We start from the raw sequence: 26,792 nt of genomic DNA on the forward strand, positions 1-26,792 counted from the left end.
TACTGTTGTTATTTACACAGCAAAGCCAAACTATACAATTCACTCTACGAATAAGATTCGCATCGAGAAATGTTATAGAATGTGTGTGTGCGACACAGTTGTTGGCTTAAGATAACATAGGTTTAGCAAAATTCATATCGATCGATCATAATATCGATTCAATTCAGATTTCATTTCCATTCAGTTGGCAGTTCTACTGGAACCGGAATTGCTCCCTCCTTACTCCTCAAATCCGTACACAAATCCAAGACCAACTACAATATCTCAGACCTTAACCGACCTATCGAATCTGTCCATAATGGCGGCAGCTGGAGTATTAGCATGCGTTTGGTTTGTGTATGCCGTGTTGTTACCAAATGTTTACGGAAATTTGAATATTATTAATCGTACATTATATTTTTTTAGTCTTAAGTAGGTTATAGATCCACATTCAGTGCCGTAATAAGTTCTTTGTTCTTAAAGAGCTGATTTATTCTAACAATATCGCTGGTGATTAGGTTAATATTGATTCTCGTGTTCTTCTCTGAAAGTGTTTTCTTCATTATTAGTTTCGTATGCAATATGTTTATAGTTTAATGTGCTGTGTGCCTGGATGTAAGTAAGAACTTCAGTGTTCCGTTTCCAGAAGACCTAGTATTACGGCAAAATTGGGTTAAGAGCATTCGTAAGGAAAACTTCGATCCGAATCATAGGAATAATAATGTTGTGTACATTAATCATATTATCATTTTTGAAATCAAATGTATTGTCAGGGAAGATATTATTTACCCATAGAATGTAGTGATCTCATTCGAGTGCCGCGCAAACTTCCGAATTTAAAACTAATGATGCCTATCCTAGCATTTGCCCTATCAGCCAACGTACCTTACTACAGAGAAAATTAAATCAGTCCCAGAAAGATCCGGAAAATCAAGACCAAGATTTATGATTTAGAGACTAAATTAATCTTAAACGGCGGTGCAAGAACGATGTAATTAATTTTCAACGTTTTACAATGAACATGCGTAAACTAAACCTAACCCCATTTCCCGTGAGTGAACGTAAAGATTATGTTTTTTAATAAAAGTACAATTATGCCATCAATTCTGGTGAGTTTTAAGTTGACGAGTGTTTTAGATGGTCATGTGTATCATACAAATATCGCTTGTACCTACTCAGCAATACAGGTGGATTCTGGGAGGTTGAAATTTTATTGGAGAAATTTGTTTGCGTGTTTTACATAATGGGCTATGGTTAATGGTAGTGTTGCATAGTATTTCATGTAAGGTTAGTAATGTTCTTTGTTGACATCTATATATCTTATTTGCTGACCGGATATTCATATGTGAAATATTTTTATACTCTGTGTCTGTTTCAACCTGACGTTGATACAATTATTTTCCCCCCTGAAATTACATTTAGACTTCTTCAATACGCGATAACGCTACTTTTGTTGTTTAATTATTCATATTTTGAGTTAGTAAGTTGGATTTCATGACGTTTGACTTGTGATATTTTCTTTAGGTGACTCGAAATAAACATGCATAACCTTCCCCTCAACCTCTCATATCGCACAGCGATGTCAGCCATGTTTCTTCTGGATTAGGGTCTGATGTAATTGTAGTTGGTCTTGAGAAATCTATCGATAAAAAGTGCGCAGATAACACTCGTACTTCACACAGGATGACGCAGGTAAGACGAAACATTCCTCTCTTCCGACAACTTCACTACCACATTCCACTATGTGGAAAGTACGCGGGTGAAGGCACGGTTGTCATGGCAACCACCAAGGCCAAGCACTAGGAGGGAGCACTTGGGAGGTAGAGGCAGCTGCAGAATCTCTTGTCTTCACTCAGTCTCACGCGCCGTACTGTGGCCGTCAGCCGGCGCTTTCGTGAGTTCCCCTGGTTCTCATCAGGTGATGAGGTGCTCGAAACGCCGTACAATAAATCATTTTCTTTCCGTAAAACCAACAAATGTCATAAGAAAAACAAATCTAAGTAATTCATTGTGGTAAAAATAAGTGGTGAAGTGGCATTTCACCTACTTCACCTGAAAAGCCGCCCCTGTGACGAAGAACAGACAAATCCTGGAGAGCTTTGTTAAATGATGTAGTAACATTTTTGAAGGGGGATAATTACCAAAATCTTAGGAAGAGGAAGTGATTTACCCAATAGTTCGGTATGTCAATTGCTGGATACTTCAAGTAAATAATACTCATTGGTGCTGGCAAAATGGATTATGAAATGGGTGGAGGGGTGCCCGATCTTGGAGAGACACCATTCGGGCTTCAAAGAAGGTATGAGAACATCTGATAATATGTATGTGGTGAGAAAAATAATGGATAAGTATTCATAATAGAAAGGATGAAATTTGTACATCACTAGGCTTCCCGTTTAACACAGGAATGCGCGAGTACCGACATCTCCAAGTCGCCGTAAGAGTGCAGTAGTAGACGCACAATCTTCGCTGTTAATGTGGGTGTAGCACTGTGTTATTGGTGCAGGAATGTGTGTGTAAACCTGAGTTATTTCGTACTATAAGTAAACGCGTGTGGTCACTTTCGTTCGTACTAGAGATATTTTGTATAGAACTGTGAAATTAATTAATCATGTTATGCTTATGGATATTTTTAAAGTTATTTCTTGTTTCTTTCCTTTTGTGTAAGTTATATTTTTCGTAGAACTGGAACTTCAGATTCTTTCCCCAAAATATTCAACTGTTGTGTAGCATTTTGCCAATCTCGGCAAGGTGATTCACAGCCAGAAGAGGTACGACTGCATGAAATACCGTCTAGAAGGGAATTAAGAGAAAAGCGGCTGTCAGCTAGGCAAGGACCTAAGGAAGTAATTAGATATCCTCAGATTACTCTCGCATCTGTGCTTTTACACCATATTTGATAAGGTGATGGAGTCTCTGCGGCTCAGGCGGCAGCGCGCCGACTTCTCACCGCTCGGTTCAGAGGTTCAAATCCCGGTCAATCCATGTGAGATTTGTGTTGGACAAATTGGAGGCGGGGCAGCTTTTCTCCGGATACTCTGGTTTTCCCTGTCATATTTCATTCCAGAACCACTCTCGAATATCATTTCATTTCATCTGTCATTCGTTAATCATTACCCCGGAGAGTGCGACAGGCTTCGGCAGCCGGCACAATTCCTATCCTCGCTGCTAGATGGGGATTTTATTCATTCCATTTCTGACCCGGTCGAATGACTGGAAACAGGCTTCAAATTTTTTTTCAGAATTTGATTAAAGCCGTGGCGGATAGTGGATTCCTTGTGATAAGAATTGTGACGGACAATCACAAAACAAACGTCTTCATGTTTAGACATTTTGGACTACCTCAGATATCCAGTCGATAATATTCCAATCAAACCAGAAACAGGACATCAAATCCTAACTTGCGGGTACTAGGTTCATGTTGTTGAAAAGAGGATGGAATGTGACATTTGTGTCAGCAACATCTCACTGCCTAGAGCTTGGGCACCGCTAATGGAACTGATTATGCATCAGAACAGAGGAGGAGTTCGATACCTAAAACCGTGTTTTGTTGCTCTGGTGAAGCATCTGCAGGAGTTTGCTGAAGCTGCTGTGCCCTATTGTCGACGTCCTTAAAACGTACGAGCTTAATACGAGGACTTGCGACGTCTTCCCTTTCAGAATACCGGGCGAGTTGGCTGTGCGGTTAAGAGCACGCAGCTGTGAGCCTTCGTCCGGGATATAGTGGGTCCTAATCACACTGTTGGCAGGCCTGAAGATGGTTTTCAGTGTTTTCCCATTTTCACACCAGGCAAATTCTGGGGCTGTACCTTAATTAAGGCGACGGCCGCTTCCTTCCCATTCCTAGGCCTTTCCTATCCCATCGCCGCCATAAGACCTATCTGTGTCGGTGCGACGTAAAACAACCAGCAAAAAAAAAAAAAAAAAAAAAAACCTTTCAGAATGTGCTTTTTACAATGTGAGGTCAAAGAATATAAGCAAACTATTAGTGATATTATCCTAACCAAGTTCGTAAGACCTGTATTTTTTTTATTGCTTAGGCAAGGACACAAAAAGTACGGTACCACTCCAAGCCTTCGTCCAGGCAAATTTTTAACTTGTGCATGAAGAGGCCAACTGCGACTTTATGCAGGTAATTTTGCCGATATTTAATATTACTGATGTAATTTACGAGCTTCAGAGAACATATGACCATACTGCATAGTGTTTTGTAGGCTGTCGTCATTAGAATAAATTTAGAAAATTCTGCATGTATGTCTGCCATCTAGCGGAGAAATTATGTCGCAGCGTAGTCGCAAAAAGTCTCGCATAGAACAGGCAGTATTGGTGGATCGAGATGGCGGTGCCTTAGCGCTCCTTACAAGCATTCACTTTGCTAACAACTTGTGCAGAAAGGAGGGTGTGCAGCGAGGAATCCAGGTGGGCGAGTGTTGGACTCGTATACGCTACTCCCGGAGACAGATGTTTTGGTTCCTCTTTTGGAATTGAATATTACCTTAAGAGCTTCACGGTGGCGTTGGACACACGAGTGGTGGGGTAACGTGAGCTCAGTCTGTAAACAGGCTCTGACAATTTCTTCTGAGGATGCAGAGCACAGTTCTCTGCGAAACGTTAAGAATTTCACCTTATTTTTTTGACACGGCGTAAGCCCAAAAGCCTATACTGTGTCATGTCTATAAGTACGGGCCGTGAAAGCATCAATGGCAACGGTAATGTACTTGCTGGGAAATTATATTCCCCCTCTTCCACCGGTTACTGCCTAAAATAAGCACGAGTAGTTAAGCCCTATGTTCCTTCTCCCATTACCCTAATTTCTTTCTTATTTCGCCGCCTGACTAAAGGTACTCGACTTGTCGGAAATCTCATTTATTTAGAAATGCATTTATTTCTGCTTCCCCCATTTGGAGGCTGCCAAAAAGACAAAGCTTACATAAAAATTTTGATTAGTAATTTCAAGGACCGTTTAAAATGTGTCGATAAATAGGTATACTACAGTAATGCCTAAATAATTAAAAAAATTATCAGTCAATAGTTATGAAATCATGAGAAATTCCTCATAGGACAAAGATATAACTAGGAGTATAAATTATTTTTTACTATTGCTAACGATCCTTTCAGGGCTTCTATCCCAATGTCCTTAATGAGTTGATTATGCAAATTAAATTTCTTACAAAAGTTGTGGAATGTCTGAGTAATGGTGCCTCTTGCTCCTATCATCAATCCTAACAGTTACCATTTACCTTACTGTGATGCAAGCTGCTGCGTGAGCGAGCTATTCGGGTCTGTAAAAAGACTTATAGGCAATAAATTGATAGTTTATTTAATTCGTAGGATCCTCACTCGTAGTATTGCGCTCATTTTGACTTTTTTTTTTTTTTACTACCCTGATAATCTCAGAGGTTGGCATCGTTGACGTTCGCTCTGACCGTGAGTGCCGATCTTTGTTGAATGCGTACTCTCTTTGGATGCTCTTTGACTGCATGTGCGGTGTTGGGAAGCCGGTATTTCTTGACCTTGCTTTCTTCTGCGCGTTCTGAGATTATCATTGAACGTTACGTTCTGCGGGTAAGACAAACTCTAAATGGCATGGGTTACGTGTTTTCTTGTTTCTTTTGATTCGAAATGTAATAGTTTTTTTTATTTGGTCTCATGTCGCTAATCGGCTTAGTTCATATTACGACATATTCGCTGCATAGGGTCCCCCCCCCCCCCGCCTTTTTTAAAAATTATTTTTAAACTCGGTGGCTTTTCATTTACATTGGTTCATTTGGTCTCATAGCTTAATCTTGTTGATTTGCTTAAGTGTGAAAGGTGGTACGGATACTGGTAATCGAAGATGAAATCAGAATCCTAGCGACTGTGGTTTCTTCTCCTTATTTTGTAGGTTATGTTTTGGCTCGTTGTTTGTGGACTGTTTACTGTTGACTTTGCATTAGTATTATTGCGTCCTTTTGCTAGTCTGAAGAGTTGTTTTTCATGTGTGAACGTTAGGCAGGGTGCGAAATCTTGTTCATTTGGGAACAGTTTTAATTGTGCGAGGTTAGCGCATTTAGGTATTAACGATGTCCATGGATGTCTTTGTGTATCCTAATGATAAAGAGCATTAGAGCGAACTCTTTATAGTGTGGGTGGATTACTAACGACAGTATTTAATTTACTTAAATATTTAGAATAGCATGTGGAATAATTTAATCACATTCTTTATTTGATAAGTAAACATGCTATTACAAAGTATCAGTGTTCAACAAGTTTATTTTCTTTCTTAGTCCTATTAGTGTGTATGATTATATTTTTAATACAGAATTACTGCTAGTGGGCTCTTTGGAAATTTGTGTATTAGCAACTGAAGTGAAATGCCTTTCTAATGTTGATGTAGAAAGGATTAATTTTTAGAAGGCATGCAATGTATATGCTGGCAAGTTTTGTATCCTGTTATAAAGTGTATCGATTACCTGCGGATTCTAAATGTGGCATGCTGATTATTGTACATTCCTAACATAATGTTTTTTCGTTATAAGTTCATGATAATTGGTAGATCACTTGGATTTTTTACTTGTATGTAATTGTAAGCCATCTATGTTATATCTTTTGTTCCCAAGCTTTAAACTATTTAACTTATAATGTACTTCCAATCATCAAAACCAGGAAAATGCTGGGGCTGTACCGTAAGGCCACGATCACATCCTTCCCACTCCTGGCCCTGTCCTATTCCATCGTTGCCATAATAGCTATCTGTGTCGGTGCAATATAAACCAAAACGTTTAGTGCTGCCGCTGTAAACAAAGTTTTTGGATTAGGTGTTCCTATTGTCATGTTGTTGTTTGTGAATCTTAAACAGAGTATGGTTGGTTGTAAGATGTGCTGAGAGTGTGGTTTCAAGTTACAATAGATTTGAAATGGAGATGTCAGCTTGGTCATATTTTAGTCAATTGAAACTTGAATAATTAGTCTTCAGTCTTATGGGTCCTTGTTTAAGTCGGTGAACCTGCTTCATTGATATTATTATTATTAAACCGAATAGCGCACAAATGTGCAAAGATTATTCCTTGCTCTAGTCTATCAGTGACTTTACTCTTTTTGTGCAATTGCTGAAATGATATCGTTCACACAGTTTGCCGCACAGGACACACAGTACAGTCTGTAGAGGGCTCATGAAAACCTTTTCGCACGCATAATTCATGATGATAGCCGTGCATTGCCAGTCTGTTTATTGGGATCCTTAAGTCGTCGTTTGGTCTGGTCTAACTCCTGTTGATCGTGGCTTCAGTGGAGTAGAAACATAGCTCTATTTCCTCTCTTTTTCTTCTTCTCAGTTGTAGGAATTCTGCTTCCTGTTTGGTAGAAGGTAGCTGCAGCCAAGTTCTTCTATAAGAAAAGGCGGCAAAAGTTCAGAACAGCTTACATTTTCCAGCGCTACGCATCCAGGCACGTTTGCACTGTCATTTGTTTCTCTCTCGCTCGCTTCTCGCGAAGGACTTGATCGTGCGGTGGACAGAGCTGCCAACTGTTCATATAAAGAACTAGTCCTAGTGCAGCGGCGCTACTTTTATTTACGAATCTCGTGACAAAGCCATTGGTCTGGATTGGTTAGGCCATTGGTCTGAATGAAGCATAGGGGGTCTGGGGGCAGAAGCCCCCAGTATAGAAGCCGCAAAGCGGCCCTAGGCCTCTAGTATCTTGCGTGACAAAGCCATTGGTCTGGATTGGTTAGGCCATTGGGTCAGTGACAAAGCCATTGGTGTGGATTGGTTAGACCATCGGTCTGGATCAAGCAAAGGGGGTCTGGGGGTGTAAGCCCCCAGGTTGGAAGCCGTGAAGCGGTCCTAGGCCTCTAGTATCCCGCGTGACACCTCCATTGGTCTGGATTGGTTAGGGTAGGTTAGTGACAAAGCCATTGGTCTGGATCAGATTGCATTCACCTGTGTATTTATTGTGCAGTTGTGTATTTCTTGTGCGCGGGATGGTAACGGAATTCGCTTACTTCATTGCTAGGAGTGACGTCGTATCCCATAGTGTCTCACCCAATGGAAATGCTGGTACGTAGTTAGGCGATGGACTATGGCGCGTGATAACTTCTGTTAGGTTATAAAAGCAAAATTACTTCTAGGGGGTGGCAGGTGGGTTCTTAACTGTCGCAGTGTACACATCGCTCCTCCACAAGGTATTCCACTTAATATTTCCAACATATTACATCCTTATAATGCTAAAAAAAGTAATGTAAGTCTTACTGAATTTCTACCGAAAAGGCTCCTGTGTCAGTACATATGCCATTCAAGATGGTGCCATTTTTGAAATGCCTAACGTTTGTTTGAGAAGTCTGGCGTTCACTATGCAATTTAAATCATTTAGTGTTAGATAATCCCAGATTAGTTCCAAACCATAAGTGATTACTGGAACAACCTTTGCTTAGTAGAGGAACATTGCTGTGGTTAAGGACAGTTTTGTTGAGTCATGTTTGTCATTAATACTCAATGGTTGCCGAGGCCCTTTTCCCTTATATGGGTCTTAAATGATGTTGATGTTGGCTGAAATGTGATGCTAGGTATTTAAAGGAGCTTACTATCTTCAACCTCTCTTAATAATGTACTGTATAGTACTCCACACCTAAGGCTGCAAACTAAAAGGCAAATATATTTTTTTTATGGCTCATCACTATTGCCAACTTGACTAGTTACGTATTGACATCACCAGACAACAACAACAAAGTAACCTCAATATAAGCATCAATAATGAAATTAAGTAAATCAAGATATTCTCAATTAAGTTGGTTTTTGAAGCTCAGCGATGAATTAAGGAAATAAACACGCTTTCTCACTCAAGCAAATATATTACACATATGCCATCGGTCATAAGAATACACGAAAGCTAAGTCTGCAAATTGGACCAAAGTTCAGACAAGTTTAGGTTAGCATGGTAACGATATTTCCATCCATTTCAACTGATTCTCGTTATGTTGAATAATTTATTTGGCATTAAACAAGTGCAACAGCCGTTATCATAATGCATTAATATATACAGATATTCTCCATATAAACTAAACAAGCTTACTCTAATAATAAAAATATATAGTAATCGCCACATAAGGAAATACCCCAGAAAGTAAATATCGCTGCCCGATGCTCTTCTTTTCTCTTTTTTGTAATGGCTGATCACTGCTGACAACCTGCCTGGTTACATATTAAAATCACCAGACATACCATAAAAAACTAACCTCAATGTAAACACCGATAATGAATGTTTCCCTACCCTGGTAAATGATAAAAGATAATATGAAATAAATCAAGATAATTATGAATATCTCGTCGATTTCCACGCTCAATGAGGAATTAAGGAAATAAACACACTTTCTCACTCAAATTATCTGTCTTTATTTTGATATACAGTAGGCGTACTATAACCATATTCTTGAAAAGCGGGGCATGTTAAACGATGCAGTTTATTTAATAAGTCTTTGCAGTGTGATTTTCGAAAGTTCCAGACATCCAATGAATTCCCTTTCTTTTGCGCGAACATTTCCTTCTCTCTTCAATACCGGTAACCAGTAAGGAGAGAGATTATTGGGCATATTTTCAGCCTGCAGGCTGGTTATATCTTCAAGCTTATCAGGAAACATATAGGAATACTAATGTGCCAAGCTCCGTGAACGGAATTTAGGTCAGCTTTCAAGTTCACTGCGGATTTGAAAATAATAATGTTACAAGTTCTACTGCCAAAATTTCGTCCCGCAAGAGTTATTTCATGTACCGGTAGATCTAGACATGAGACTGGCGTATTTGAGCACTTTCATCATTTCACACAAACAATGTTATTAAATGCATTATCCGAACATGCCACAATTCTACTTACCTGGTATTAGCCAAATATATTTACAATCCCACAGAAAAAAGAAAATATACTTTAAATATTCTCGCAAATATATCACTAGTGACTTTAACGGCGATGCGGTGGCAACACGCAATTCACGCTAGAGCAGTGATTGAACGTTGCCAACGTGCCAGATTAACGGTAAATGTAAGTCGTCGTATCGGCAAGTAGGGTCCCTAAACTGTATGGTTACCGACACTGAAAAAGACCCAACAGCAAGAAAAGTAACTATAAATCAGTACCTTAATATTACAGGGGAGAAAGGATAAGGTTGCACCCTTAGGGTACGTCCTTATACGGAGAGGACTATACACACCTCAAAATATCTTACGTTCCAATGGATACAGTTCTATATCAATATAAGTTTACACTCTGTAAAAATTACACAATTGTACTTTTAGTAAATGGACAGATGAGCGAAACTACACTATTATACTGGAATAAATTGACAGATATGCAATACTAAATAAACTTTTACCGTTGATTCTTCTTGTTTCTTAGACACCCTAATTGAATTCTATACATAAGAATTGGATGAAATAAGACCATATTAATAAAATGCTGCTATTGTTATTTCACCCCAGCTACATTATTAAGGGCATTGTTTGAACATGCCACAATTCTACTTGCCTGGTATTATAAAAAATAGGTTTATAATCCTATTGAAAAAGGAAATATGCTTTACTTACACCCACAAATGTAACGCTAGTGATTTTTACAACATGAATGCTGGGGCTGTACCTTAATTAAGGCCACGGCCGCTTCCTTCCAAATCCTAGGCCTTTCCTATTCCATCGTCGCCATAAGACCTATCTGTGTCGGTGCGACGTAAAGCCCCTAGCAAAAAAAAAAAAAATAAATTTTACAACATGGCAGTTGCAGTACGTATAATCTCGTAAATCACAAAAGAAAATGTCTATGTAGTGGCAACATGAAAGATGAATGGTAACTGTAAGATGTCATATCAGCAAGTAGGGTCCCTAAACTGTATGGTTAGCAACACTAAATTGATTCCAACAGTTAGAAAATAACTGTAAATTAATAGCGGAGAAAGAGTATGGTTGTTCCCTTAGTGTACTTGCTTACATGCCGAGCAGTGTTGCCAACTTAGCGGATTTTCTGCTAAATTTGGCGGAATTAGAAGACTGTCGGCGGAGAAATATATTATTTAGCGGACAGCGGATTTTTTGGCGGAATTCTAGATTTATTACAGCGGAATTTAGCGTTTTATCCATTTTACGATTTTTAAAAATTTGTACTCCAGTCTGTCTCCGAGCTATTCCGTATTTCTTGTCAGGAGCTAGCAGTCACATGAGGAAAACATGTTATTTGGATTTGATGTAATGAGATCACGGTATCATAAATTTGTAATGCGTGGGGAAAGATTAGTTATCTCTTAGTTGACAAATGACGACAGATAATGAAACTGTGAGGATGTAACATTTATATTTATGGTATGAAGGAAGACTGTTTAATGAACTGGCCTCTTCTGTGTGTGGCCCTTGATAGGGGATTCACCTATTTTGCACCCGGCACTAAAACGCCTACAAGTTTTAGCTCGCCAGCTCACAGGCAGGAGGTTAATCCCAGAAAACTCACAGATCAGGTGAGTGCAGACATTTATTATTATTATTATTATTATTATTATTATTATTATTATTATTATTGCTCATTGTTTGAGATCGGATTTCTTGGCGGAATTTTAGCGGATTTTTAGTAGTATTTAGGGGATCTTGAAAATATAAGTTGGGAACACTGATGCCGAGTAGTATGCCTAATGGAAGGATGGCTTTAAAATCAAACAGAATGATGGAATTGGTTTTTCATGTTAAAGATTTTTGGATAATGGGAGAGACCGAGGAAGAAGTGAGATATGAGCAATGCTTGGTGAAAGAGTCGACAATGATAATACTACAAATTTATTAATGGTGGAGGCTGAATTGTTATTGTTATTATTATTATTATTATTATTATTATTAATTTGAATTGGAACAAAACTTTTTCATTTTTTTACATGTAGTCCTTACATTAAAAGAAGGAAAATGCAGCAGATGGTGAATCAACATTTTGAAAGCAGGGATTTTGGTGTAGAAGTGTAGGTCACCCTGAAGGACTGGCAATATTGTACAATAACATATCGTCGTTGCACCTGGAAAAACCACTTTGTGATTATATTTCAGATTGCATAAACTATATCAAGAAATTTTCGTTCTGAGTTATGCATGTCCTGCGGGTCTGTATTTCTCCCCTCAGCATTGTTGCATAACTGTATTTTAACACGTTGGGTGCCACGTGCCGCCATATGGCGTCACGGTGGTCTTCAAATTTGAGATGGCGTGACGCCATATGGCGGCACACCGTTCTTGAAATCAGAGTTGGCGTGACGCCATATGGCGGCAAAGTTGAGTTTCAGGAGATGCACCGTAGATAATCAGCTGTGACATCTATGCGCGTAAAATTAGTACTACGTGAAGGGCGAACTTCAGGGTCTATTCCAGTTATGTATTTTTACTCTATGCCACCATGCGGCGCCACAGTAATCTTCCGAAGCCACTGACTGGCCAGTGGTCATTGTCACAGGTGAAAGCGCGCCAGGCATTGTTTGTTCCCCGTTTACGTACGTATTATCACTCAGTTTATATAGTTGTGCAAAAATATAAAAAATGGAAGATATTGGTAATAATCTTACGAGGGAACACATACATGTGTTACACTCGGATTCGGTTGAAATTTGGTAGGAATATTCGTGGGAGGCAGTAGAATGCCAAGGTGAAAACTGCATGTACCCAGCGCAAGTTTAAACGCCAAAATTGAACAAATAAATAGTGATAAAATTAGAAGTGCCGCTGGAGTATCGGGGTGTGGCGGAGAGGTAGGGAGGAGCGAAGCAGCGGGCTGAACCAACCAGGCTGCGTCGAGCTGCGCTAGCAGCCAGGTAGCGTATAGTTAGCACGTTCCCCTTAACTTTCCGATCAGATGTGCAAGACGTAAATATGAAAATAGCACATGAAACAAGTGTACAAAGGACGATGTTTGGACAACGATGCCAATAAGGTTTGAAAAATTACGAGTAACAAGAATTCGGGCGTGCCGAGACGCAATTTTTATTGTTTAGAGTTATCAGAAAACTGTTCACAAAAATATGTAATGTAATATAAGTACTTGTTTTGCATTTTACTAGGTTTTCATAAATATTGCGTTAATCTGAATTAGCAAATAAATATCCCGTATTTGAAATTCGTATTGCACATTCCATGTCAAAAAATTCTGTGACACCATATGGCGTCACGCTATATTTTATCTTTCCTAAAAATTGATGTGACACCATATGGCGTCACACATGACCATGGTATGGTGAGATGAAACTGACTTAGTACATCATATAAATACATCCGAAGATCACATAAACAGACTACAACGCGTACAATTGCTTTGGCACCAGCGGAATGCAATTCAAAAACATACCTGGCACCAGTGGAATAGTGTGCTACAATCGGCTCGGCACTCAACGTGTTAAGGCACAACAACGATAGAACAACACAGTATATTAACCTGAAATTTTGTCAATAGGTGAATGAATACACGCACTCACTTAAAATGATATTCTTGTGTGATTTCAAAGCAATCAGGGAGATTAGTGGAATTTCGCATCCTGCATTGCCACACATTGTTTTACTTTTCTTCCTTTTTGAGCACACAAAACATTACAAGATATTAGAATCATTCCGTATTGACGGTTTTCATTTTACAAAAGTGAAAAATGAGAGTATCCTCCTAATTCAATACAATAAATATTCCGACATTAGACGGAGTAAACAAATTCAAACATGTTTCGGCTCGTTTGAGCCATCTTCAGTGAAAAATGAGGGGAGTTTGAAATAATTTACATAATTTCACCTTTGTAAACACAAAACATTGCTTAGAGGGGTTTTTTTTCCTCCTGTATTGGGGATGTGCATGGGGAAATGAGCCCAGTTTCTAGCTTGTAGCCTTAGAGGGGTTGCACTAGGTGATGGCTAGCTTGTAGCCTAAGAGGCATTGCACTAGGTGATGGTCGTCCCTTGACTTTCTAATCAGGTAGCTGCACGATCGCAAGTAACTGTGTTGCTACGGCCACACGGAACTCTGTGTAGTAGGGTTTCCTGCGCTCAGCTGTGAGAAAGTATAGTAAACTATAAAGGAATTGAAAAGGCAAATGTCTAGAAGATAGAAAAATATTTTTCTAAACCCTCTATTTGCTTCATGATGGGGAAAAAGGGCAGTGACCTCTTCTTGTAAATCTGCTCCCATCTTAGCACTATTGGGCCAGTTTTTTTTTACTTCTTACAGTGGCACTTGTCCATGGTTTCTCTTGATTTTTCCTGTTGGTGTAATATTTGCTGTTGTGTGTTGTGAAGAAAGGAAGTTAACATCTTTGTTATCCTTCCACTTGAGGCACAAAATGTTGTTTGGCGACCACATTTGGGATTCACCTCTTTGTAATGTAGTACTTTAGATGAAATCTCAAGTGGCATGTTTTTCTGTTGGGCCTGGCAGTTCCTACAATATTTGTTTGCTTTTCATTAACACTTTTACAAAGGGAGACATGTACCAGTTGTCAAGGTACAGTGTGTGACCTTGGTTGAACAAATGTTCACACATGCTCAAAACATTAGTGCTCACAGGTAAGGAAGGGTTAATCATATCATCTCCAGTATATAAATGAAAGGTGTTGCAGTAGCCTGTATTTGCATCGCAAATTTTATCAATCTTTATGCCAAATCTGGGCCTCTTACTGCCATTACATTGCATGTACGGCAGCCTACCACAAAATTTCACGAGGGATTCGTCTAAGTCAATGTTTTCTGAAGGTTCAAATAGCGAAGAAATTTTTTTCCGAGAAGTGCAAAATTATAGGCCTAATTTTCCTCAGTTTGTCACTAGCATCACCTGAAACGTCATCAGTGAAGTGTAGTAAACGAGGAATGAGGAGAAATCTTTCCCTGATAATGGTTTCTGAAAAGATAGTAGTTGCAATACTCCAGTATAACTGGATACGCGGTTTCAGAACCTGGGACATCAGGATACACAAAGCATAATTATTTGTTTCTGTAGCAATTATAGAAAATATTAGGTCTGTATAGTCTTAAAAGACCGAGAGCTCTGATGGATCTTTGGCCGCACATTTCGGAAATAAAAACTCGCAAATATCACTGCGTGTAGTAAAGGGGTGAATGACAGGATTATCTCCACTTATCGCACCCAGTCATCTTGTTTTGTATGTTTTGGTTGTGGAGACCTGGCGCAAAGATTTTGCTCATCATCACACTCTTGAGTTACAAATGATGTATACATTTCCTGACTCATTTAGATTCTTTACACTCAACACTTCCTCGCACAAATTATAGTCTTCTAATTCCTGAAGATCTTCACTTATGCTGTCTTTGGAATCACTGTCTAAAGCACTATTAATTAACTTCAATAATTCCTCGTGTTCAGAAACATGCGTGCTGTTAGTTGCTATATTGACTACTGGCTTGAAAGGAATTTGAAATATTTCAGAGTTGCCCTACACACGTGGTGTGAAGGTCAAAGAAGGGGAAACTTTGTCATACCCTCGCCTCAACCTTCTAGTATACGAAAATCGTAATGCAAGAGCCATCTGTTGCACAATGGTTCGACTTTTGTAAGATATCTGAGAATTGGCAATGCACAGGCCCAACTTGTCGTCAGAGTTCATTGGGTTAAATGCTATGAATTGAAACGTTTGGAAATCTGTAAAGATTGTATGTGAAAAAAATGGATAGTCTATGGCCATTAGGCAGCAGCGGCATCACCAAGCCCAGCACTGAAATGAACTGAAATATACGTGTAAAAAATATGGCAGCGTATCTGAATTTTCAAAGGTAGGTGGCTAGGGCTTCCATTTCTATCAGGTAAAACCCTGAATTATTAGCCGTGAACATTTCAAGTCCGCGTTTCAGATAACTTGCTTCTGCTTATTGGAAGGATGACACTGAAATCAAATTAGCAGGTAATAAGGGTGTTGCTTATTTCAATACAATTCTCATACCATGGTCTCTCTTGGGGGGGGGGGGGGCTTTCTGCATCAAAAATGTACATTTTTTATTCATTTATTTGAATTTGTATGAATGAAAAATCTTTTTCATTTGGTGAAAGAGAAATATCTTCATTGTTTCCAGAGATATTCCCCTAAATGTCTCTTTCAATTTCAGACCACGACGCTCACATTAGTTTGTTACCTATTGCTCTAAGTACAGGGTTATTACAAATGATTTGAGCAATTCCAAAGCTCTACAATAACTTTATTATTTTACATATTGTCATAAGGCTTTGCACACACATAGAAAAACTCGTTTCTTTAATTGTTATTTTTTTAACTTTTACAAGTGCTCGATATGTGCCCCTTTAGTGATTCTGCAGACATCCAAGCCTATAATCAAATTCATCCCACACTCGGTGCAGCATGTCCCTGTCAATGGATTCGAAAGCACGGCTGATGCAAGCTCGCAGTTCTGGCAAGTTTGTTGGGAGAGGAGGTGTAAACACCGAGTCTTTCATGTAACCCCACTCAAAGAAATCGCATGGGGTTAGGTCAAGAGAGCGTGGAGGCCATGACATGAATTGCTGATCATCAGCTCCACCACAACTGATCCATCAGTTTGGCAATCTCCTATTTAAGAATTGATGAACATCACCATGGAAGTGGGGTGGAGCACTATCCTGTTGGAAGATGAAGTCCGCTCTGTCTTCCAGTTGTGGCATGAGCCAATTTTCCAGCATGTCCAGATGCACGTGTCCTGTAACGGATTTTTCGCAGAAGAAAAAGGGTCCGTTCACTTTAAACCGTGAGACTGCACAAATCACATTGACTTTCGGTGAATTTGAAAGATGCTGCATGATAGCATGAGGATTCTCTACCCCTCCTGATTTGCACATTGTGTCTGTTCACTGCACCATTAACAAAAAATGTTGCTTCATCACTGAAGACAAGTTTCGTACTAAACACGTCCTTTTCCATACACTGTTGCAACCGCACCAAAAATTCAAGAAGTTTTACTTTGTCATCAGGAGTCAGTGCTTGTAGAAATTTTAAGCGGTAAGGCTTCTTTAGTCGTTTCCATAAGATATTCCAAATGGTCGGCTGTGGTATGTTCAGCTTTCTGCTTGCTCTCTCCGTCAACGTCTGTGGGCTATGCGTGAAACTTGCCAGCACGCGATCAACTGTTTCTTCAGTCACTGCAGGCCGACAAGATGATTTCGTCTTACAGAGGCATCCTGAAGCTTTAAACTGCACGTACCACCGCTGAATGGAGGTAGCAGTTGGTGGTACTTCGTCCTGAAGTGTCATTGCATTGTTAGGACAGACTGATGTGAGTGCATTTCAAGCACTACAAACGCTTTCTCAGCTCCTGTCGCCATATTGTCTCACTGCTGCTGCGCTCTCGTGGCGGAAATCTGAAGTGCGACGTCAGCAGACCAAAACTTCTTGAGTTTTCCTACGCGACTGTTCAGTTTCGTGACCATATGTCAATTCATGGAGCTACAATGAATTTATGAAATTGCGACAGTCATTTGTAATAACCCTGTATCTTACCCTTCTCGAAAGAGTGTTGAATCATGGTGTCCATATCAGAACGTTGTGGCTGAGGGATCTGTACAGCAATACTCCTAAGAACAGTCTTGATCCTGCTGTTATGGAGGCAGTAAAGAATGTTGTCCAGACAGAGTTGCTAAAGAGGTGTGTGTGTGGTCATTCACAAAATAGTAATGAATCGTACAACTCCAGCATTTGGAGAAGATATGTCCAGAGACTGGATTTGCTAGGATAAAAACTGTTGAGATACAGGTAATGGTGTCACAATGATCTTCAGTGATGGGATGAAAGCTAGGGATAGAGGCTGGGGAAGTTCGAGTTAAGATGCTTCATGAAAATGATGATGACAAATCAGTACAGCCAGGAAATAAACGTGGACTCGAGGCCACAAAAAAAGAAATAATGCGCAGAAGCAGCCTGAGATTAGAAGAATCAGCAAAAAACCAGCCATTAGGAGGGCTTAGTGTATGTAACAGAGGCTTTTTGATCTAAATTCAATCCTTTGATAAGTTTGAAGCTCGTTTCCTGAAAACTTCATTTTCACACAGTGTTTGCCTGATATTTCTAAGACTATTGAAGATATCTCATTGAAAGATTGCATGATTGTGTATATGAACAACATACACTAAAATATATTGTGTAGCAAGTGCACTTCCCATTAAAAAAAAGTGAAGAAAAATCCAGACAAGAGTAAGAAGGTGCAGAAAAAAATTCTGAATCTGTATCAATAACTCTTAGTATATGTTGTAGCCTTGAATGTTGCCAACAGCTCAAAACAAAATTTGTGTACACATTTATAATTGTGGTGTACACTGTCCAACAGTACAAAAAACACCTGAAAGTTGGTTCGTATAATGAGGCATGACTGCAAGCATATTATAAAATGTGTTTTATGCAAAATGATGAGATACCTGTGTTTAATAATCCTAACAATTTTTATTTCCTTACAATGTGTAGTTTGAGATTTTTTTAAAAAAAGCTTTTAATTCAGTAAAAATTGTTGTGCGAAAGGTGTACAACCCTCCTTAAGCTCTCCTGTAATTGAAGGAAACAATCTTGAGGTTAGGAAGCTGCATCACCAAGCCCAGTATGGAAATGGGTTGCACTGTACCAGCGGCGTGTATGTTAAGAAAGGAGAAAATCATGCAAAAATGATGTGGAATGATACCTTATATAGCAGAGCTGAGATATCCTTCCTTCCAACCCATCCTTAGAAGTATATTTACTTATATACCTAGATGTGACAAATGGGGTAAGGCAAGTTTGCATGTTATCATCTCAACTCTACAACATCAGTGCAGCGTGCCTTGAAGAGACCTCTTGATGGCTGGAATGGTGGAATCTCGATTGGTGGTGGAAAAATTACCAACCTGCAGTTTGCAGATCACACTTTCCTTTTAGCTGAAAGTGAAGAGGAACTCGCTGACTTGTTCACAAGACTGAATAATATTAGCCTCCACTGTGGCCTGGAGATAAACATGAAAATGACCAAACTAATGGTAGTTATCAACAAGGTCAAATCCAACTTACAGGATGTCTTTTTTTTGCTAGGGGCTTTACGTCGCACTGACACAGATAGGTCTTAATGCGACGATGGGATAGGAAAGGCCGAGGAGTTGGAAGGAAGCAGCCGTGGCCTTAATTAAGGTACAGCCCCAGCATTTGCCTGGTGTGAAAATGGGAAACCACGGAAAACCATTTTCAGGGCTGCCGATAGTGGGATTCGAACCTACTATCTCCCGGATGCAAGCTCACAGCCGCGCGCCTCTATGCGCACGGCCAACTCGCCCGGTACAGGATGTCTAAAGGACCCAGAGTCAGTAAAGGAATTTGTGTACCTTGAGTCAGTCATCAATAACACGGGAAGCTGTGAATTAGAGATTAAAAGATGTGTTGTTCTAGGTCGTGCTGCAATGGTTAAACACTCTGCGATCTGGCAGAGCTGGACAATATCAAAAGCTATGAAGATGTGCTTGGTGGAATCACTAGTGTTCCCAGTCTTTTTGTACGGCTGTGAGACCTGAACCATGAATGATGGAGATAAGTCAAATTGATGCCTTTGAGATGTGGTGTTGGCGGAGAATGCTGCGTGTACACTGGACGGAAAAAAGAACCGATGTTTCCATTCCCGTGCGAGTGAGTGTTGCCTCCAGTTCCTCGGCCACATTTTTAGAAGAGAAGGAGAGAATTTGGAAAAGACTATTTTGCAAGGCAAAGTTGAAGGCGGTAGACCACGGGGAATAACAGCAAGTAGATGGTCATATCAGGCAAAGAACATCACTGGCCTACCTCCTCAGATCATTCTAACGAAAGCTGAAAACCGCTCTGGATGGAGACATCTCATCAGGGCTGCGACGCAGAGATGAGAGAACAGTGAGCAAAACTACTGATGATGACCTAGATTTAAAAAAATTAAATGGAGACACTATGAATCTCGGAAATGTGATTTTCAGTGTTTGTATTGGCTGGAGCGGTTTTTCTTTTCTTGCTGATGGAGTTTGCATCGTCTATGCACAAAGCTGCTGCATTCTATGGAAATAATAAAACCATGAAGTTTGAAAGTGTCATGGTGTGTGCTAGATTAAGTCCAGAAGAAGTGAAAATCACAGATTTTTTAACTGGACCAATGGTTTTGTCACTAGTCGACAGCCTAACCAATCCAGACCAGTGATCTTGTCTCTAGCCAATCCTGTCTTATTAGTCACAAGATAACCCTTTCAGACCTGAAAGAAAACTGGCGGTGTGAATTTTTGTTTGTATGTCTAAAACTGACTAAAATGCTCTTAAATACATATATTATTAGTTTATTCTACAAAATAAAAATTAACATCTGAAAAAAAAGCACCCGCACAATTGTGCGTGTCAGGACTTACTTCACTACTTACAAAAAATAAAAATTTCCTCAATGCATGTGAATATACATATGTATATGATCAAATGTTCTATTTTCCAGTGCGTAATATTTTAAAACAATTAAATCTTCGTTCAGACACAAGTAAACGTTACATTTTCTACATTGAGGAGGAGTTTTGACATTACTGCCCTTTTGGCAGCAACAGCTTGTCGTCAGACCTGAATGAAATCTGGAGGTGTCAAAACGTCAAAAACTTACTAAAATGCTCTCAAATACATGTTTTTACAGTTTATTTTACAAAATAAGAACTATCGACTGAAAAACAGAACCCACACAATTGTGCGTGTCAGGACTTCATTCACTACTTGCAAAAAATAAAAAATTTAAATAATTCATCTCAGTACATTTGAATATGTACATGATCAAATGTTCTATTTTACAGTGTGGAACGATTTTAAACAGTTAAAATCTTATACATTACATTTCTCATGTAGAGTACGAGTTTTTCTTTCTCAGTTCTTTTTGCGACAGCACCCAGCACTCCTGCATGCATTGGCTGTAAGGAAACCTAGCCCGCACATATGTGCCCATCAACATTCAAAACCTCATGGTATTACGTACGATGTTGAAAGTTCACAATTTACGTTTGCTACACAATCTACACACTTCATAGATTATATTCTGATATTCAGTAAAGCTTCTAGATTAATATGAATGCGATAAATAAATACTTACTTTAGGCATTACTGCTTCCCGCCATATTGCTAATGAACTGTATTTTTAAACTCTTCTTCCTTCCCCCTGGTGGTCAAGTACTAAATAAAAACAGCTGAAGTACATGCTACGTGTCCCGCATAAGCACTGCAGTCCGGTCTAGCGCCATGAAAACGTCAAATAAGCTCAGACATAAATAAAATACGAACCCGCACAATTGTGCATACACGGTCTGAAAGGGATATGGCATGAAAAGTAACATCAATTTTTAGGCCTATAACTAGACCCAAACCACTTTCACATTATACTGTCTGTAATTTTCATATAAGGTATGAAAAGTGACAACTACACATATTCAAAAATAACTTGGCCTACTGTACATGTTATTTTCTGCAAATTAAAGTTCAGACATGACAAATTCCTGTAACAATTTACATGCAACTATAAGGTAGGCAACCGTATGTATTGACAACTATGCACATACCATAATTAACATGAAATCACATGTGTTACTTTCTGTGATTTGACTTTTTTCTTTTGAGATGTAGGAATCATTTGTTTTATTTAGGCCTACATAAACTTTATTGAGAACTGAAACATATTTATGGGCCAACAAGAAATAACAGTTGTCACACATACCTTCTACACTACCATTTTAACTCATTAAGGACTTCACTAACTTACGTTTCACAGCATGAGTGCTTTGACATATGAATTTATTTATATTTTGAAAAATAGTGGACATGTTAGAACACATGTGAGCACATTCATTGGGGAAAATCATGTTACTTGATTCATATTTCTTCACTAATATCTGGAAGTTTTCAAGGTCATGGGAATTATGTTCGAGTGACATCAAAACACTTTTACACTCGTGTGGCAATCAATCTTGTGATTGCCCATCCGATAACATAATTGTCTACATTTGCCTGTGTAGTTTTCACATTATTGTTGATGATATTTTTATTACAATTAGGTCTGTTATCACTACTTTTAATCTTACATTCATAGTGTAACTCATTTTCAAATAATTGCATTTGGTTAGGAATACTGTTGTAGGATTTCAAAAAGATTTATTACACAACTAATATTACTTGAACAGAGGAACACTCAAAGAATTGCAAACAAGCAGGAGATGAACGCAACACAAGTCTTAGCTGAACTGTGAACATATCAACACATGACAATTGACTGTCCCTTTTTTCCAGAGTTCCCTTGACATACACCAACTGTCCTCTTTGACACCACCGATATAATTCACTCTCCCACGTTCGGCCATCCTACTGGTCATCCGTCCTGGATGACACACAACTATCAGTCCATGGCTTTATCAACTATTAGTATTACTTGTAATATTTTCTTTCCATGGTAATGCTTGTTATACTCCTGTTGTTTTAGTTGTTGGGTAGTTAGGTTTAACTTTATTATCACTTAATGTCAAGCTGCTAGTAACCTCAACCTATAATATTGCAAATAATTAAGTTGTGTACGAATTTGTATATGATGATGCTGGATTTATAATATTAAAGTAGTAGTATATCTTGTAATATTTTCTTTCCACGGAATTGCTTGTTATACTCTTGTTGTTTTTGTTGGGTAATTGTTTTAACTTCACTTACTATTACACTACTGTAAGTGACCACTGCCATCGGGATAATTCCTAATTACGATGTATTTGTTAATGTACTCAGCATTGCTTGTAGTTGGTCTGGACCCTCGTATTCACCTTCATTACACACGTCATAAGTGTCCTGGGGTTTCACTTTAGTAACCTGATGTGGTCCAAGGAACTTCCTTCTTATTTTGAGTCCTGGTCCTGCCTGGGTAGGTTTTATTGCAATGATGTCTCCCAACTGATACTGTCTAGCAGAGCAGCGATGACAGTTGAAAGTCTTTTATTTTCTCGCTGAACATTGAGGATTTGCTGTTCTGCATCTTTTCTCAGATTTTCTCTTTTCTCCAAATTCTTCTACTAGTTCTTCGTGGATGAGGTCAGCAATCCTTAGATCGGTTTTGTGTCTCATTCTGACTCTTGTTAATAGTTCAAACTGTGTCCTTCCTATACTGTGATGGTACGTGGAGTTGATGGCCTGCTGCACAGCCTCGACATGCTTGTATCATTTAGTTGGATCCGACATTGAAAGTTTTGCAAGTACTGAGGCAATTACAGAATTGCTTTTTTCTGCCTGACCATTCGCTCGTGGCAATCTTGTTGTAACAAGCAGGTGTTTGATGTTTTCGGTCTTGCAGTAATCTTCAAATTCATGAGATGTGAAGGCTGGTCCTCTGTCAGATATTATTTGTACAGGGTTTCCAAATACTGCTTTCTGTGCCTCCAGTTTGGAGATCAACTACAAATTTCCCCTCCTTTGTTGAAACCATAGGCCTACATCTTTAGATTGTTTCTCAGTGATTTAATCAAGTGAGGGGTATCATAGAAAAAAGTATACTTTTTCATTGTTTATTTCAGTATGTGGCTTGTCTGAACTGAACCAGAATTTTCCTTATTTTAGCATTATTTGCCCCATGGTCACAAACTACAGTCTTAGGTACTAGTCTATTGTCCTCAATATTCACTAAAGTATTAACAAATCTTTAATGGCCTGCCCTGACATAGCTTCTTTGGTCAAGTAAGATCTATAATTTGCTTGAAATTTAAATACGGACCTTTAACCATTTTCACCATAGCCTGATTACATAAATGTCTTTCAGGGACATTTAGGTCAGACAAGATTTCTGAACCTGTGTTTACAGTCCCTTCAAGTCATTTTGAGCACTATAGGTCAACAGAGACTTGAGACATTTTATCGAATATCACAGATAAGACTTTCTCAGGGTTTCATTTTTTCATATTTAATTTGTAGCAGTGGTTCTTGAACTATGGTTAACGGCTGAGTGGCCAAGTAAGTGATCCTGGTAGTCGTGATAGAAGTTGCTATGGAATGAGAGTGGGCATCTAGGACATACTCTGAATCATGGCCCTCCTTGTGCTCAGGCAGCTAGGACTACGCAAGTTCATTTGTTTCCAATCCAACACTTTCACATCATTGTGTTCACACTTGTTTCAGCTGAGCTGAGTTCTAGAAGATTCCTCTAGTGCTGATATTTTAGTGTTTCACCTGGTCTTCTGTGAGGGGCAGTCTTCCAATTGGAGGAAAGCTGAGAGCTTGCACAGGACATGTGATTGTGATGAGTGTTTTAAAATCTTTACTTGTCTTGAATTTCATGCTTGCTTTATATATATAATGTTTTTTCTTTTTATTCATGTCTTGCCTTTACTTTTATTTTGACTGATGATGGTCTCTGGTAAGACCAAAACTAGTTTCAGCAAATATATGTAACTCTTTTAAGGTTACTACAAACAGTATTGAATGGGTGGAAACCTTCAGCTTTTGTTTTACACTATATTTCTCTTCAATACGGATTAATATGAAATTTATTGCCTATGGCCTCTTCATAGGCTTTTATCAGTCTATTTCTGGAAGCTTGATTTTAATTTTAAGTAGATTTCAGTAGCAGACAGGCCTGCTTACCATTCTGGTTTCAAATCCAGGTGAGGATGAGAGAAAAATCAAAGAGATTTTTGTACAAAGAGGAGAAATCGGTAGGACGCTCTCATAGGCAACGGCAAAATTCAAAATGCCAGCTATAATTGGAATTAGAGTTGTGAGAGGTAAAAGTCCGTCTTTCACCTTCTGAATTGAGTGCCTTTGAACTTGCAGTCATTAGTTATGGGACCTCTTTTTTTTAAAATCCGAAGCAAAACCAAAAAAAAAGAAACCTCATATATTCTAACCAAAGGTCGTGATTCTTAATTTCTAAAATCGCACATGCTTTGTCTAAAATTCCAAAAATCGAAGTCCATCCACCTTAATCAGAAGGAAGCGCAGAAGGAGAATTTATAATTATTATTTTCAGAAACAAAAATAATAAACTTTATATAAATTTCACACCTCTTACACTTCAATCCAAATATTAGCTTTTCAGTTCAGTTTTGTCGACTTCATGCTAAAAGTGGAAAATTTGCATTACCAATATTCGAGAAAAATTTGAAATTACATTTTATGAATATGATACAGATTATCAGAAAACAGACTCCCATACAGGTTACTCAGCTTTAAAATGCACTGTGGAGAATTTCATTACAGTAGAAAATTACTCTCCTTCACGGTGTAAGTGGGGCCACTCTCAGGGAGGAATCGCTTTCTTCACCTGGAATCGAGGCAGATGATCATTTCTTCCACACAGTATTCCAAAACTCTTTCCTTTTTCCACTGCTTCTGCATCAGTTTCCATGTGTAGTTCTCCACAGATGTCCATTATTCTGCAGTTACATTCTCAATACCCTCTCTGGTCAGTCTCTCTATTTCAGTGATGGTGAACTTCTTGTTGTTCTCAGCTACCTAACCCTTCACTTGTGCCCAAATATTTCCTATGGGGTTCATATGGGCATGGTAAGGAGACAGCCTGATCACCTGGGGGCCATTAATTTTTGCTATCTCATCGATGACATAAACTGACTCAGTTTGTAAGTTGTCACAAGCTACATTAGCTCCGACGGACAAATGTTTCATCAAGCCACAGAATGCTTTCATAATCTGCATTCTTAACAGCCCTCAAGTAGAGACAGGGCAAGCCACTATATCATGTCTCTCCATCAACACAGTTCGGTTTAAGTATTTTTCAGAGTGAAATCCTGACTCGTGAAGGGAGATTCGAAGGGAAGACGGGCTACCAAAAAAAAAAAAAACCATTTACCTTCTCTAAGACTCTTATGTAGTTTCCGTAGTGTTGGATCTTCCTTTTTCTTGTAATAGGCATATGTAGGCTGTTGAATTGCTCCTTCCTGGAAAACATCCATACTGGTCACGTTTGCCATAGAGCCAGGTTTTTCCCTGTGTTGATAACCCATCATGTGACAGCCCAGATACATCCCCTCTCTTTCACTTTCACCTTCTTCCCAAGGCTCCTTTTCTTTTTCTTTCCCTATTCTAATTACTGTAATTGCTGCTGCTGTTCTTTCTACAACTTTGTTAACGTCTATCAGTGGGCCTCCATTTTCCCTTTCAGCCTCAAAATATTCCCGTAAGGCACACACATTTTGTGAGCTTAACCATGAATAACTAAGCCATGCTTCCCCATTACGCTTGCCTTTTTTCGAGTTGAATGAATTCTTGGTCGCCCTCGTCGTTTACCGGCGTTCTGAACGGGTTGAAACATTTTGAGTTTAGTAAATGACAAGGTGTTAAAAATGATGCTATACTATACAATACTAAAATTTACACTACACTAAAATGCCAGCCTTGATAACGATGCACTACAAACACAATAGCACTAAAAATGTTTAGCTGATTTCAAAAACACACTATGCAGATAACACTCAAAGTAGACACTGTTATACGGCCCAGCCACATGTGCTACGGTATAGTATATTGGCAACATGGAACTCGGACCGATCGCCTCTCGAAGCTTTAAGGCAAATGGGTAGGAAAAGGGAGAGCATGTCGAGCTGGGATTGGCTTAAACGGGAGACGTGTACTGGTTGCCATAGTAACTGCCACCCCTTACTACCACACTGAGAGCTGTCGGAACACTCACGTTGCTTTAATATCGCTATAGTACCATCATATGAGCGACAATGTAGGTCTGTGTTGCCTGTGATTAGTACCCACTATGTGAGGAACACCCGGGATAGTTTGGGTCTCTGTGATAAGTGCACCTAGATGAGGAACACCATGGGTTTGCATTGCCTATGGGTGGGGCCATTATGTGAGAAACACCATA

At 39.1% G+C, this 26,792-nt stretch overlaps 1 protein-coding gene across 7 annotated transcripts in view; it reads left to right on the forward strand.

The window, feature by feature from the left end:
- Nucleotides 1-5,418: 5,418 nt before the first annotated feature.
- The window catches only part of LOC136864298 (transformer-2 protein homolog beta), a 290,867-nt gene continuing 269,493 nt past the window's right edge, over nt 5,419-26,792 (forward strand). For 5 of the 7 annotated variants that reach the window (XM_067141099.2, XM_067141094.2, XM_067141097.2 and 2 more), the window contains exon 1: nt 5,419-5,544. The gene's annotated coding sequence lies outside the window, so the exon portion shown is untranslated. Of the gene's footprint in view, nt 5,545-5,807; nt 5,860-11,344; nt 11,450-26,792 lie in introns of those variants that run through there. The other 2 variants (XM_067141096.2, XM_067141095.2) reach the window with 2 other exon arrangements.

This window comes from Anabrus simplex, chromosome 2 (assembly GCF_040414725.1).
Source record: "Anabrus simplex isolate iqAnaSimp1 chromosome 2, ASM4041472v1, whole genome shotgun sequence".
Taxonomy (NCBI): Eukaryota; Metazoa; Arthropoda; class Insecta; order Orthoptera; family Tettigoniidae; genus Anabrus; species Anabrus simplex.